Source organism: Mytilus californianus, unplaced genomic scaffold, assembly GCF_021869535.1.
Source record: "Mytilus californianus isolate M0D057914Y unplaced genomic scaffold, xbMytCali1.0.p SCAF_9, whole genome shotgun sequence".
Classification (NCBI taxonomy): domain Eukaryota; kingdom Metazoa; phylum Mollusca; class Bivalvia; order Mytilida; family Mytilidae; genus Mytilus; species Mytilus californianus.
The window spans coordinates 91,399,101-91,413,380 of NW_026262745.1; the positions used below are offsets into that span (position 1 = coordinate 91,399,101).

The 14,280-nt window shown below is 33.1% G+C and overlaps 1 long non-coding RNA gene across 1 annotated transcript; it reads left to right on the forward strand.

The window, feature by feature from the left end:
- The first annotated feature begins 327 nt into the window (after positions 1-327).
- LOC127715426 (uncharacterized) lies at positions 328-3,615 on the forward strand. Its single transcript, XR_007988411.1, has 3 exons — positions 328-716; positions 2,496-2,567; positions 3,546-3,615. It is a non-coding gene; the product is annotated as an uncharacterized LOC127715426 (long non-coding RNA).
- Positions 3,616-14,280: the final 10,665 nt, after the last annotated feature.

The following is a 14,280-nucleotide window of genomic DNA, read 5'->3' on the forward strand; positions in this document are numbered from 1 at the left end:
CACTAATTTTATTTTGGATCCTAGTAGCTTTTTATGTGCCTGCGGTTGCAAGTGTCAATGCACTGCTGCGTGCTACACTATAGAATACATAACGAGGAAGCTATGCTTTGCTCTACACGGACTACGAACTCGTATAATCAAAAACCTTCCGCCAAGCAAGCGTAAGGGTCTCTGACAGTAACCAACACTCATCCCACGAGGCGTACCTAGTATGTCTTTTTAGGTATATATATATAAACATTTTATTCGTCATTGTGCGAAGTGCTCCTTTGAAGGAGGGATTTTCTTAACCAGAACAGAACAGAATGGCAGCCCCCATGGAACACTTGTTGCTAAACAAGAATGTAGCTTTTCTAGATCGTTTGATGCAGTGAAGTGTGAAGGAGATTGTCAAATTATATATAAATTGAGATGTGATATCAGTGACCATCTTATTCGTTTTAAATCCGGTCCAAAAGACAAGCATGTATCAATACCAGAGGGTTTATTAATACTGTATCGTGCTGGTTTATTTACGGTGGAAAATGCCACTATGAAAATGACAATATGTGACTCTCACAGAGACAAACTTAGTACACAATGGTATAGATGTAAGCGAACATGTGCACATCCCTTACACCCAAAGTCAAGTAAAGAAAAGCCAGATCGGGGAATAACACTTGCCATGGCAAAAGAGATATGGGTGCATGACAGAACCATCACAGCAGTTGGAGATGGTAAGAATTACTTGCATTTAGATATTGTGTGTTGCAATGAGACATAAGATATGGAATAACGTTCATTGTCTCCAAGTATAAAGTTTATGTAAGCTTAAAAATTGGATGAAATGTGAGGCTATTCCTGTTTTGACATGTTTGAGCTGAGCACAATTGAATTATATTTTGGGACAATACAAGGTTATATAATTATAAGTTATACTGTAACACACATTATCGCTATTTCATGAAAAAAAAATTGATCTTACTGACTGATAATTTCTCATCAGAGTCGAGTGATATGAAAAATTTCACTAGAAACTAAGGGGGCATGTTACATTGCTAATGAAATTAATTGACAACATTATCATACATGTACATGTACATGTAGGTAAAATAGCGTAAACAGATTATTGTTGGTCATCTGAACTTGATTGCTTTTCTAACTTTCGCCATTGATAAACTATAACTGTCATCTTATAATTAAGAATAATTCATGAAAGCCATAGATTTGTTGGAAATATTCACATGATATTCAAATTTTATCCTGTAAACCTGTGCACATGCTATTTCTATACGTGAAAAAAACCCAAATTATTTGCATCATGTGCATTGGGGTCCCATTCAAAGAGAGCCCCCTTTTTGCTGGAAATAACTAGTTGAAATGTTTGGAAGTCACTGCCCATCACCTTATTTGGTCAGTAGGCATCCCCCCTCCATTTTTAAAAGTTCTTGATCCCCCACTGTGGCATTGCCAATGGCACATTAAGGTGACTTAAAGTAAAAAAACCAAAACATAGACTCGAGCCAATGTAATTGCACTGCTCAAACAGAACCACTGCAGAATTAAAACATTAAATCTTCTGAGGCCATGCAAAAAATTGTTGGTTTCCCCATACATGTACCATTCACATGATGCAGGATCAGTTTATACCTCCCAGTTATGTCTTTTATCTTTTTTCTTCTTTTCTTAGCAGATAAAAAACTTGCACAATTTATCATTCCTTTTATTTGCATACATGTATGTAGCTTTTACCACATTATAGAATGAAAAACAAGAATTTTATGAGATTAACAACACCATTCTCATAGGCAGATCCAGGGGGGGGAAACTTGGTTGATTATATAGGGAATCACTGAAGCATGACTGGAGCCCCCCCCCCCCCCCCTTATGAAAAGTTCTGGATCTGCCACTGATTCTAAATGTATAGTAAAAACAGATTGTTAAAAAATAAATTGAGTTAAATTATAATAGACTACTTTCGAGTTATATAAAAAAGAAGATGTGGTATGATTGCCAATGAGACAACTCTACACTAAGGACCAAATGACACAGAAATTAATAACTATAGGTCACTGTACGGCCTTCAACAATGAGCAAAGCCCATACCGCCTAGTCAGCTATAAAAGGCCCCCAAATGACAAATGTAAAACAATTCAAACAAGAAAACTAATGGCCTAATTTATGTACATACATGTACATACAGAATGTGATGGGGTGTTATGTTATGTATAATACATGTACATGTATGTTCCCCACCGGAAAAAAATTGTCAATTATATGCACCTTTATGACGTCATTCATTTACCAGATAGAGGGATTCACCTGTATTCCTACACTCAAATTCATCAAGCGATCAAGTGATCATCATTATGCAGGATAAACTAGAAATAATGTTTGTTCCACAGGTCATTTAATTACAAGAAATGTTTAAGATTAATCATCATATTCATGAGTCAGACCATATGTACTTACCATAACATTTTTTTATCCACCTTCTATATTTACATTTATGACAGGTTTATGCAGAAGTTGTGTAGAAAGACACAAGAAAACATACCTTACAGTTGTAGATGTACAAAATGATATTGGTAGGTTTATAATATATACATTTACTACCTGTTTTCATCTTTTAGACAGCAAATAAGGGAAGATTTATAAGAATATCATGTGACTTTGATTCTTTAGGCCATACTACATGTACAATGTACCTATATACATAATCATCATGATAATTTCTTGTAAATGGATATTAATTTGCCTGTATAAATTTACAGAATACTGTAAAGGTTGCTCAATATTTCCGGCCTTGATAATTTCCTTTCAATCAAATGTAAATCAGAGAACTACAGTTAACGGAGGTATATACCAGAACAGAACAAAACATCGAAATATCTAAGCTGGTTTCACTCCCCCATATCAATATTCCCTGATAAAAACATTGCCATTTGTCCAAAAAAAGTGAAGTACATGTATAAATCCTGGCAAATTCAGGAGGTGTGAGGTTTGCAAAAAACTAAGACCTGGTAGGCTTAACATGTATGCTATTATGCAACAGTAATATAACTGTACTAATTATAATGTTAATATAGGTGCAAATATTTACACTATTAAATACACACTGTATGTACTTCTTTAGGGATAAAAAAAGGAGATGTGGTATGATTGCCAATAAGACTACCAAAATTCACATGAAGTGGATGCAACCATACAGCCTTCAACAATGATACAATCTAATACAGTACCGTATGGTTAGCTCTAAATGTCCAAGACTTGAAAAATAGGAAACAATTCACCTGAGAAAACTAATGGCCTTATTTATAACAAAACATTTACAAAAAAAAATATGACAGATATGAACCAAGCACAACATAAGTATGTGGTTTGAAGAGTTTATTTAAGTTCTTTTTTTATTAATCAGATTAACCATATATATGCATGTATGCATATTGAATTATTTGCATTTTAGAATGGAGTAATTTTGGCAAATATCTACCGATTGCGAAATTCTCGACATTAAGTTCAAGTACAGTATACAATTTTAACTTCTATTTCTATTTTTATTTAAGTGGAGTTCCATAAAGTTGCAATGAATTTTCATGAACAGAATATTAATAGAAGTGAACAGGTGGTACCTTGCAGTCCATGTTTTTCACCAGCCACATATCCATCATTGGTTTATACATACATTTGCTTATAGTTACATTAGATGTATGTGTCATTATAATATGTTATTCTGATTAGTTAACTGCAATCTCACATTATTCCTTAATCAACTTCATTTCAAAATGAATTGTAACATTCATGGTGACAGGTGCTTCTACAATAAAGTGCCCAGGTAAATAAAAGAAAAAACTTGATAGTAATCATGGTAATTGTGTTTTCATGATCATAGCAAAAAAATGTAATTGCAAGTATTGAATGCTTCTTTTGGTATTTTCATAGGGTTGTAAAAGCTTTGACCATGTACACATTTAAATAATAAAGCGCTTCATACAAAATGTACTTCGGTCAACGCTTTTACACCCCAATAAATTTACAAAATGATGAATATGATCTTATTAAGTTGGTCATGTTGGATGTTCAATTTAATTTCAAGTTTTATGAACTTTTATCGTGAAACATTGACTGACATGACAACAATACAAATGAACTTTAGATTTACCCTTATCCATCAGTCATGTTAGTATGTAATATATATATATGGTATGTACTCACTACAGTCATCTTGTATAGTACAACACTGTTCAGCATAACTTGAGTCACAATGACCTACATTTCACACTTCACTGACTTTTGTTAAGTATTCAGTTCATATTCATTTATCAAAACACTCCTATAGTAATGTATCATCCTTTTGATCATGGATATATCAAAACTACATTATTGTAAAGAACTACACAATACATCAACAATTGCATCACTGTGACCTACATTTAATGCTGAAACTAACTGATTAATGGGATGCTCATTATTTATAGATTATTTTTAAAATCATAGAAATGAGTATAATATGAATTCTCTCTTTCAGTTGATGAAATAAATCCTGATGCTGCTGACATTAATTCAAGTCTGCAGATTTATAGTTCTGGTAAGTTTGATAAATAATACAGTATAAATCTTCATTTCCATGTAGAGACCTATTGTAAATGTCAATCTTTAAAAAAAATCTTCCCTGAAACTGCTGATTGGATTGTGTTTAATCTTAGCCAGGATCATAATTAATGTATTATCAAATTTTTGTCAATTATGTAGGCCAACCAACAAACATTGATGCTGTTGTTAAAAATAGAAACAAATTATAGTGTGATTTTCATCAAACTTAAAGCTATCCTTATTATAAATTTATCTTTCAGAATGCCAGGTTGTTTTGTATTTTGGTGTATTGCTGTCAAATTTAAGGACTTAGGCCGTGTTCACATTGACCTAAACTCGGTGTTGTGTTAGTGTAACTCACACGTAAACTAAACACAATTACGTTCCCATTGATAAAACTCAATGTTTACATGTAGTTTAAATCATGTTTTGTCCACACGCAGTCGATAGTCAATATAGGTTACAATACACCATTAGATTGTATGGGCGCAGCCATTTTATGAGCATAACATGGTATTCAGAATTAAGAGTATGGCTAATCCTGATTGGTTGATATGTGCGCCCGTTATTTTTTATTATTAGAGACTTCGTGCATTCTGCATTATATCAAAGGCCAAACAAATTATTTTCCTTAGCCCTAACGGAAATGAGATGTCTTTTTAACGCTAGGACGAGACACGTATTTTTAAGTGCAAAATAGATAGGCATGGGAGATAAGTACAAAATACGTTAAGAAAAGCAACGCGAACCTATAATTTTTGGACCAAAAAATACTGTCCGAATAACTTTTCTGTAATTCTAGCAAGGTTTCGTTTAAAAAATCAACTTTCTAAAGTCTGTATCTCAAAAAAGGCTATCATTGTCGCCTATGGGGAAATTAATTGTTTATTTCAATCTATACAGAGTCGACATTGCTTAATCATAGTGCTCAAAAAGTGTCAAAAACAGTTGTTTTACTTCAAATTTGATGTGAAACCATATTTTTTTGTGATAAATGAATTATTGATTAACTAGTTTTTAAGCTATAGTTTCTTTCATATTTGTATTGCGTTTTACCTTGGAAACAAGGGTGGGCTCGACTTTTGACTTAATGTGTAGAGATTATGTCATTTTCTGAACTTCTGCTGATTTGTTTGAAAAAAGCACGTACACGTCTAGAGTTTAGATATAAAAATCGATTTTTAAACATGACAATATCGATCCAAGTGCTGTTATCGAAATTACCAAATTTAGTGAAAATGTACAGAAGTGGTCCCCTTCGAACATTGAAATGTTCACTCGAATGACAAACTATAAAAATTAGAATAGACATGACATTTTGTAGTTAACGAATAGTTTTCGATGTTTTAACACCAATATTTACACATTTTTCATATTTTGAAATGCTATAGTCTGTTTCAAAAATGTACTTATATACGAAAATGGTTTCATTTAAAATTGTTGTTCAAAATTTACCGTAGTAGTTACATATTGAATCGGTTTTGGTATCAATATAATCAGTACTTGATGACATATAAAGAATCATTGGAGAAAGTGGACATTATCTTCAGGCCCTTTTTAGCAGTACCGCATTTACTAAAAAAATCAGAAATTTTTTTCTCACATTTTTCGACTGGGGTCACCTCTGAAAAAAAATTGTGAAAATTCAGAGAGTAATGCCAGAACGGTTTGAAGCTGATTTATGTGTGGCATATATATTTGTGCATCTGACGCACTATGAATTGCATGATTCTAGAAAGTATTAAATACCGTATAGGTTACAATACACCATTAGATTGTATGGGCGCAGCCATTTTATGAGCATAACATGGTATTCAGAATTAAGAGTATGGCTAATCCTGATTGGTTGATATGTGCGCCCGTTATTTTTTATTATTACAGAGCTCCAGATAAGAATTCACAAATTGGGGTTTTTACCCATCATTTTTTTATGTAATTGGGTGATAGAGTTTTTTAATTGCATTATCAATTCCGATTCACCCCTCAAGCAAATATCAAATTGGGTTTTTCACCACCAAGCTCCTTAATGTATTGGGTTTTTTCATCAACACAATATTGAATATTTAGGCATGTTATAATCACATTATATCAACCCAAGATGTTTTTCCATCTTTAATATGTTTCTTTCTTTGTATATGTGCTAGCTGTTTTGTTTGGTTTATTCACTGACGAGCAATTGTACGTTTGATTTGTGTCCCGTTTTAAACGTTCTGCCAGTTTTGTATTTTCTCGCAACTTATATAAACTGCAGCTGGTATCAATCACTAGTTGGACAGTAACTAATTACCTTTCGAGATCCTATATGATATCCTACAGTTAATTTGGGGTAGGTCTGGCTTAGTGTTAGGATTTTTATGTAATATATGTGAAATTTAGGTGCTGTAAGAAAGTTTTGCCAGTCCTTTCACCTATTTGCCAGATCTACTTTTTAATAAAAATAATAAGTAGTTCCCAGATTCAAGATATACCCCCAAAACCTTGACCAGGTTTAAAGGGTGGTTTAATTACGGACACCACATTCAACTTCAATTGACAAATAATTCTGCAACAACAAATAAATAAATAACACTTGCCAATAAGACAGCTATCTTAAGCATACAGAACAATTAGACCAAAATAAAGAAAATGTCAAGCTGCATTGACGTAAAAAAACGGATATGTGTATTCACTCATCATCTAAAAATGAAAAAATAATATATAAACTAAAATTATACCTGAATGTGTTTGTTTAATTTAATTAACATAAACCTGGGTTAAGTTGTCCCTTATTAGAACTTTTGGTTTCCGATGCTTTCCAACTACATAACATGTCATAATTAATTTGGCTTTTCACTTTTTCCAACTGATTTCGTTCTTGAAGAAACCCCGTGTTTATCGTTCGTGCAATGCATAGGCGGATCCACGGGGGGGGGGGGGGGCCCTTTCGTGGGAAAAATTTGGTTGATTATATAGGGAAACACTGAAGCGTGAATGGAGCGGGGCCCCCCTTAGGTCAGTCAGCGGGGCCCCCCCCCTTTCAAAATGTTCTGGATCCGCCACTGCAATGTTCTCGTTAAGGTACGCAAACACGCCCGTGCGTTCAACGGACGCTTCATAAAACACTAGCTGAGTCTTGTTATCATCATAACTTGTCCTCAGCTATCAAAAAGAAGCTGAAAACATGCTTCTATTCAATATTTTTACCGGACATTTACTTTCGTTTTAATTCATTGTATGTTACGATAAGTCCCGAGCAATTCGAAAAAAACGCTAATTGGATAAACGCCGAGAAGATCGAAATGTTTTCATAAACACGTGTACCTTTTGAGCAACGGAAAATTCCAACAGGGACCCATTTCAGCTACTTGATGCAGGGCTATATTTTTAGAACGAAAGGAAATTTCCAATTATAAATATTATAAAAATAGATTTACGCGACGATTGTAACTAGATAAGGGTAAATAACGCAAACGATAGTGAATAAAAGCGTTAAGAACTCATGGTTTTGGCATATAATTGAGTTTTCCTTTGAATTAATTGGGTTATTGAACCCTTCAATGGGCAATTGCATTGGGTTTTTTAATGATATGTATTGCGTGGTCACGCAAATACGCAGCTTATCTGGAGCTCTGAAATTTAATTATTAGAGACTTCGTGCATTCTGCATTATATCAAAGGCCAAACAAATTATTTTCCTTAGCCCTAACGGAAATGAGATGTCTTTTTAACGCTAGGACGAGACACGTATTTTTAAGTGCAAAATAGATAGGCATGGGAGATAAGTACAAAATACGTTAAGAAAAGCAACGCGAACCTATATTTTTTGGACCAAAAAATACTGTCCGAATAACTTTTCTGTAATTCTAGCAAGGTTTCGTTTAAAAAATCAACTTTCTAAAGTCTGTATCTCAAAAAAGGCTATCATTGTCGCCTATGGGGAAATTAATTGTTTATTTCAATCTGTAGGCCTTGTGTAGGTTAAACATTTTAGGAGTTAGGGGCCAAAAAAGGGAAAAAAACAAGCATTTTTCTAGTTTCATGACAATAACTTGTTTGAAAGTGTATGGATCTTTCTGAAATTGTACTTCAAGGTTCCATATCACAAAGGGAAAGCTGGTATTGAGTTTGGGGGTAATTGCCCAAAAAGTTTAGGAATTAAGGGCCAAAAAGGGGCCAAAAATAAGCATTTTTCTTGTTTCCAGACAATAACTTGTGTTCAAGTGTATGGTTCTCTCTGAAATTGTACTGCAAGGTACCATACCACAAAGGGAAGGATGGGATTTATTTTGGGGGTAATTGCCTCAAAATTTTAGGAATTAGGGGCCAAAATGGGGCAACAAACAAGCATTTTTCTAGTTTCAGGACAATAACTTGTGTTTAAGTGTATGGATCTTTATGAAATTGTACTACAAGGTTCCATATCACAAAGGGAAAGCTGGGTTTGAGTTTGGGGGTAATTGCCCTAAACGTTTAGGAATTTGGGGCCAAAAAGGGGCCAAAAAACAAGCATTTTTCTAGTTTCCAGACAATTACTTGTGTTCAAGTGTATGGATCTCTCTGAAATTGTACTGCAAGGTACCACACCACAAAGGGAAGGCTGGGATTGAATTTGGGGGTAATGAATCATAAGGGGGATCAAAAGAATTTGGGGGGGGGGGGGATTTTTTTTTCCTTTTTTTTTGTTTGCCAAAATTAAACTTTAGGGTTCTTTGATATGCGGAATCTAACCGTGTCTTAAGTTTTTGGGTTTTGGGCCCCGATTTTAAATTGGTCCACATTGAGGTCCAAAGGGTCCAAAATTAAACTTTGTTTGATTTCATCAAAAATTGAATTATTGGGGTTCTTTGATATGCCGAATCTAACTGTGTATTTAGATTTTTAATTTTTGGTCCCGTTTTCAAATTGGTCTACATTAAGGTCCAAAGGGTCCAAAATTAAACTTAGTTTGATTTTAACAAATATTGAATTCTTGGGGTTCTTTAATATGCTGCATCTAACCGTGTATTAAGTTTTTGGATTTTGGGCCCCGTTTTTAAATTGGTCCACATTGAGGTCCAAAGGGTCCAAAATTAAACTTTTGTTTGATTTCATAAAATAATGAATTATTGGGGTTCTTTGAAATGACGAATCTCACCTTGTATTTAGATTTTAAATTTTTGGTCCCGTTTTCAAATTGGTCTGAATTAAGGTCCAAAGGGTCCAAAATTAAACTTAGTTTGATTTTAACCAAAATTGAATTCTTGGGGTTCTTTGATATGCTGAATCTAAACATGTATTTAGATTTTTGATTATGGGCCCAGTTTTCAAGTTGGTCCAAATAGGGGTCCAAAATTAAACTTTGTTTGAATTCAACAAAAATTGGATATATGGGGTTCTTTGATATGCTGAATATAACCATGTATTTATATTTTTGATTTTTGGGCCCTGTTATCAAATTGGTCCACATTGAGGTCAAAAGGGTCCAAAATTAAACTTTTGTTTGATTTCATCAAAAATTGAATTCTTGGGGTTTTTTGATATGCTGAATCTAACCATGTACTTAGATTTTGGATATTAGACAAAATAGGTAAATGTCCAATTTAAAATTTTTAAGTTCTTAGACCACATTCATTCTGTGTCAGAAACCTATGCTGTGTCAAATATTTAATCACAATCCAAATTCAGAGCTGTATCAAGCTTGAATGTTGTGTCCATACTTGCCCCAACAGTTCAGGGTTCGACCTCTGCGGTCGTATCAAGCTGCGCCCTGCGGAGCATCTGGTTTGTAGTGAAATGGTCGTTCCCTTACTGCTAGAAAAGTTGTCCGAAAACTTTGCATTCGTTTCTACGTAATGAACATTTAAATGACATATAGTTTACAAGTGTGAACAAATCTTATGTACAGGCAATTAAACAAGGTGTATAGATGTGAACAAATTTAATGTGAAACCAGTGTCCATTACATTAAACTAATTGTAAACATGTTTACTGTACATGACGTTTGGTGTGAACACGGTCTTAGTTAACATGATTGATAGGTATAAAAAACAAAAATTTTCAGTTTTGACTCAATTCAGATAGATATCTATAATTCAAATAGTTAAATTTGACAGCAATAAACAAAATTTCTAAATAACCTGGTATCTTGTAATATAAACATAAAATGAAGATAGCTGTAGATTTTTATGAAAGTTGCTTTGAAATAGTTATAAAAAAAATTAAAGATGACTATCTAAATTTAGTCCAAACTGAAAATTCTAGCTTTTTATTTTGCGGTCGTGTATTGGTATCATGTTGTCGTCGTCGTCCGAAGACAGATGGTTTCCGGACAATAACTTTAGTATATGTAAATAGAAATCTATGAAATTTTAACACAAGGTTTATAACCATAAAAGGAAGGTTGGGATTGATTTTGGGGGTTGTGGTCCTAACAGTTTAGGAAAAAGGGCCCCAAAAAAGGGGCCCAAATAAGCGTTTTTGCAGTTTCCAGACAATAACTATGTATTAAGAACTTCATCAAAAACTACTTTGACCAAAATTTTAACCTGAAGCAGGACAAATAGGACGGACTAACGAACGAAAGGATGGACAGACAAACATAAACGGAGGCACAGATCAGAAAAACATATTGCCCATAAATAGGGCATAGAAAGTTAAAAAATCAAATTTAAAAGTGACTATTTTAATTCAGTTTTTGTTGAGACCATTTCAGACTACACCAAGATTATTAAATACTGAATAATATTTATTAAGTAAAGTCAAGACCATAGTCGAGTACAGTTAAGTACTGCTGAGATAATATTGAGCACAACATATGGTCTTTTTTTAGACTCTCAGCAGTTTGTAGTGTATAGAGATTGAAAAAATGATACCTAGTCAAGGTCTTGTTCAACTTTCTTATTAAACATCTTTTATAATTTTGCAGAGATATCAAGTACACAGTCATCACAGTCAAGTACACAGTCATCACAATTAACTAGCACAGACTCATGGAAACCTCCAACATATACTCGTGATAAACTGAACAGAAGCATGGATATACTGTCTAATGGGAATTTTAAACCACTGCGGTACTCCTTGACACGACCATTTAGCAACACTCATCAATCAACTAGTGATTACATCACACAGAAAGCTAATGAGTGTGTTCAGTATTTATTTGAATGTATTGCACCAAACCAGACAGACGAATTAATGAAATTAGTTTTCAAAAAATATTATTCAAGTAAAACAGAAAACAAAGTAGAAGCAGATGCATTGACCCAGGCTGTAGTAAAAGCCTATACAAAAGCAGATGGTCATCAGAGTCCGATACAAATTTTATCTTTGATTGTGAACAATTTTAAAAAGACTGATCTCTGTAAGCTAATTCCAGGATTGACATAGTATAAGATTGATACTGCAAGAAAATATGCTGCGACTCATGGTCCTGGGCAAATCATAAACCCACCAAAGATTCATCGAGTTAGAATGTCCAAGTTTCAGATACAACACTTTATTCAGTTTCTTTTTAGTCCATCTTTTTCTCAAGCAGGAGGGTATGGTTCTAAAACCCTTCACTTATCATCTGGACTGCAGATAAAGATACCTAAAATGATAAGAACTATGATTGCCTCAAGGATTATCAATGCATATGAAACCTATTGTGAAGACCAAGAAATCGCTGTACCATCCAAAGCAACGTTATACAAAATAGTCAAAGTGTGTGCTGCATCACAAAAAAATCTTTAAAGGGGCTTGATAGTTATACTGCAGATGGCATGACGGCCATTGAAACACTTGAAAAAATTGTCTACCGCTTGGAAGAAAATGGGCTTTCTAATGAAGCTTACAATTAAAACTACAGAAACAGAACCCAGAACGTCCAGGATTAGAATTGAACTTAAAAACAGAAGTTGATGATGACTTGAATGAAGTTATAACAGAGTTAGATGCTATTGAGACTTTGAACATTGTTGACTCTGTAACTGAACAAATATCTTAGGACCAATGTGTTCATTATGTCTTTAAGGATTATGTTTACTGTTGTTGTTCCAATGCTAAACATATTGAAATTTAATAGAAAATCCACAGCCTTCCTCTTGTACTATTATGTCTGACAATTCTTTGCTTGATACTATAAAAGCTGAAATTTTTGTGGCGGATTTAATTTCCTTTATTTTGAGGAAAGAATATATCCATGATATTAAATCCCCCACTAACAAGATCTCTGTATTAAAGTCTGGATTTTCTGCAAAAATTAATAACTAATATTGCATTAAACAATGTTTCCCTTTGGTCATGTTGGTATATGTATAAAATGGCACATCTCTATTAACATGATTAATTATTATTTTTGCTGTTATAAAATTATTGCACTTTGAAAATTTATTAAGACAACTACTGACAAAGCTATGGAAGGGGTCATAAACCTAACCACTTAAAATTCTTAGGGCCAATGTGTTCATTATGTCTTTAATCACTAAAGTTTCTAGTTAACATTCTTGTCTGTCTATCTTTCTGTCCATCTTTCAGTCCAATAAGCTAAGGGCTAGCATCTCTCATCCGCAACTCCTCCTAAACAACTGAATGGCTTTTTCAACTTGACCTCATTCTAGTAACACTTTATTTTTGTATAGGAATAGCAAATTTCTAACCCTTCATAGTGGGGACAATGTTTGGTACAAACATGTATACATGTATAATTCGTTCTAAAAAAGTAATTTCCATTCTGTTATTAAGCACTCTTTTAAATTTAATTGATATATACACAAGCTTTAAATCAAAGATATCTCCAGCAACTCTTTTTACATACAAAGGTACCACTTGAAGTTTAGCATCTTTATGACTTGGGCACTTCCAGTGATGTATAAAAAAAGTTAAAAGAACATGAACATTTATATGATTTATGTAATGGGTATTTACTTCACATTACTAGTCATGCTGGATCTCTGATACTGTCTCCAATTAACTTTATAGTATTGAAGACTTATTTAATCACTTTAAAAAAAATTGTTCTAACATGTGCTTGATAATCATGATAATGTTGCTTGAAATTGATGAACATGTATTTAAAAATTTTGTTCTGTTTCTTGTACTTGTATTTCATTTATTTTTATTTGTTATTATTCATTAAATCATAAAAACTTTCAAAATGTAGTTTTAGATATGCAAAATCAGATTATATGTATAAAAAAGACTTATCGACTGTTCATAAGTTTTATTAAATTCTATCCTTTCGTGGTTGAAACATGTATAAGTTCCCCACCCACCCCCCTTGTTTTCCCAAATCATACTAATACATTTTTGATAAAGGTCATCCAAATTAGATAAAGAGAGAAAGTGTGGGTAGCAAATAATATACATGCAAACTTGCACTAGTGACTAAGTGTATACAACAGGCTATTTAAATGACTTAATAATGACGTTGGTTTTTTAATGAAAAAAGGGGGGTATTCAATCATTTTTTTAAAATTTTGGATCCAATCCATTATTGATTTATTTAAATATTAATGCTTTTTAAAACAGTTTTGTATGTTTTATTCATTAGTTAATACAAAATTTAAATTTAAAACTCTGATAATACGATAGAGCCAAATTCAGAAGAAAATATGTCCAATATTTCATAAAAAAATCACTATTTTGAAATTACTACTAGATGAAAATAAATTTGAACCCGAGTAAAATCTTTTAGTTAATTTTAATATAGGTGATAACTGTTCAGTAACAAACAATTTCATAAAATTTAAAGCGTCCGTAAATTTTTTTTTG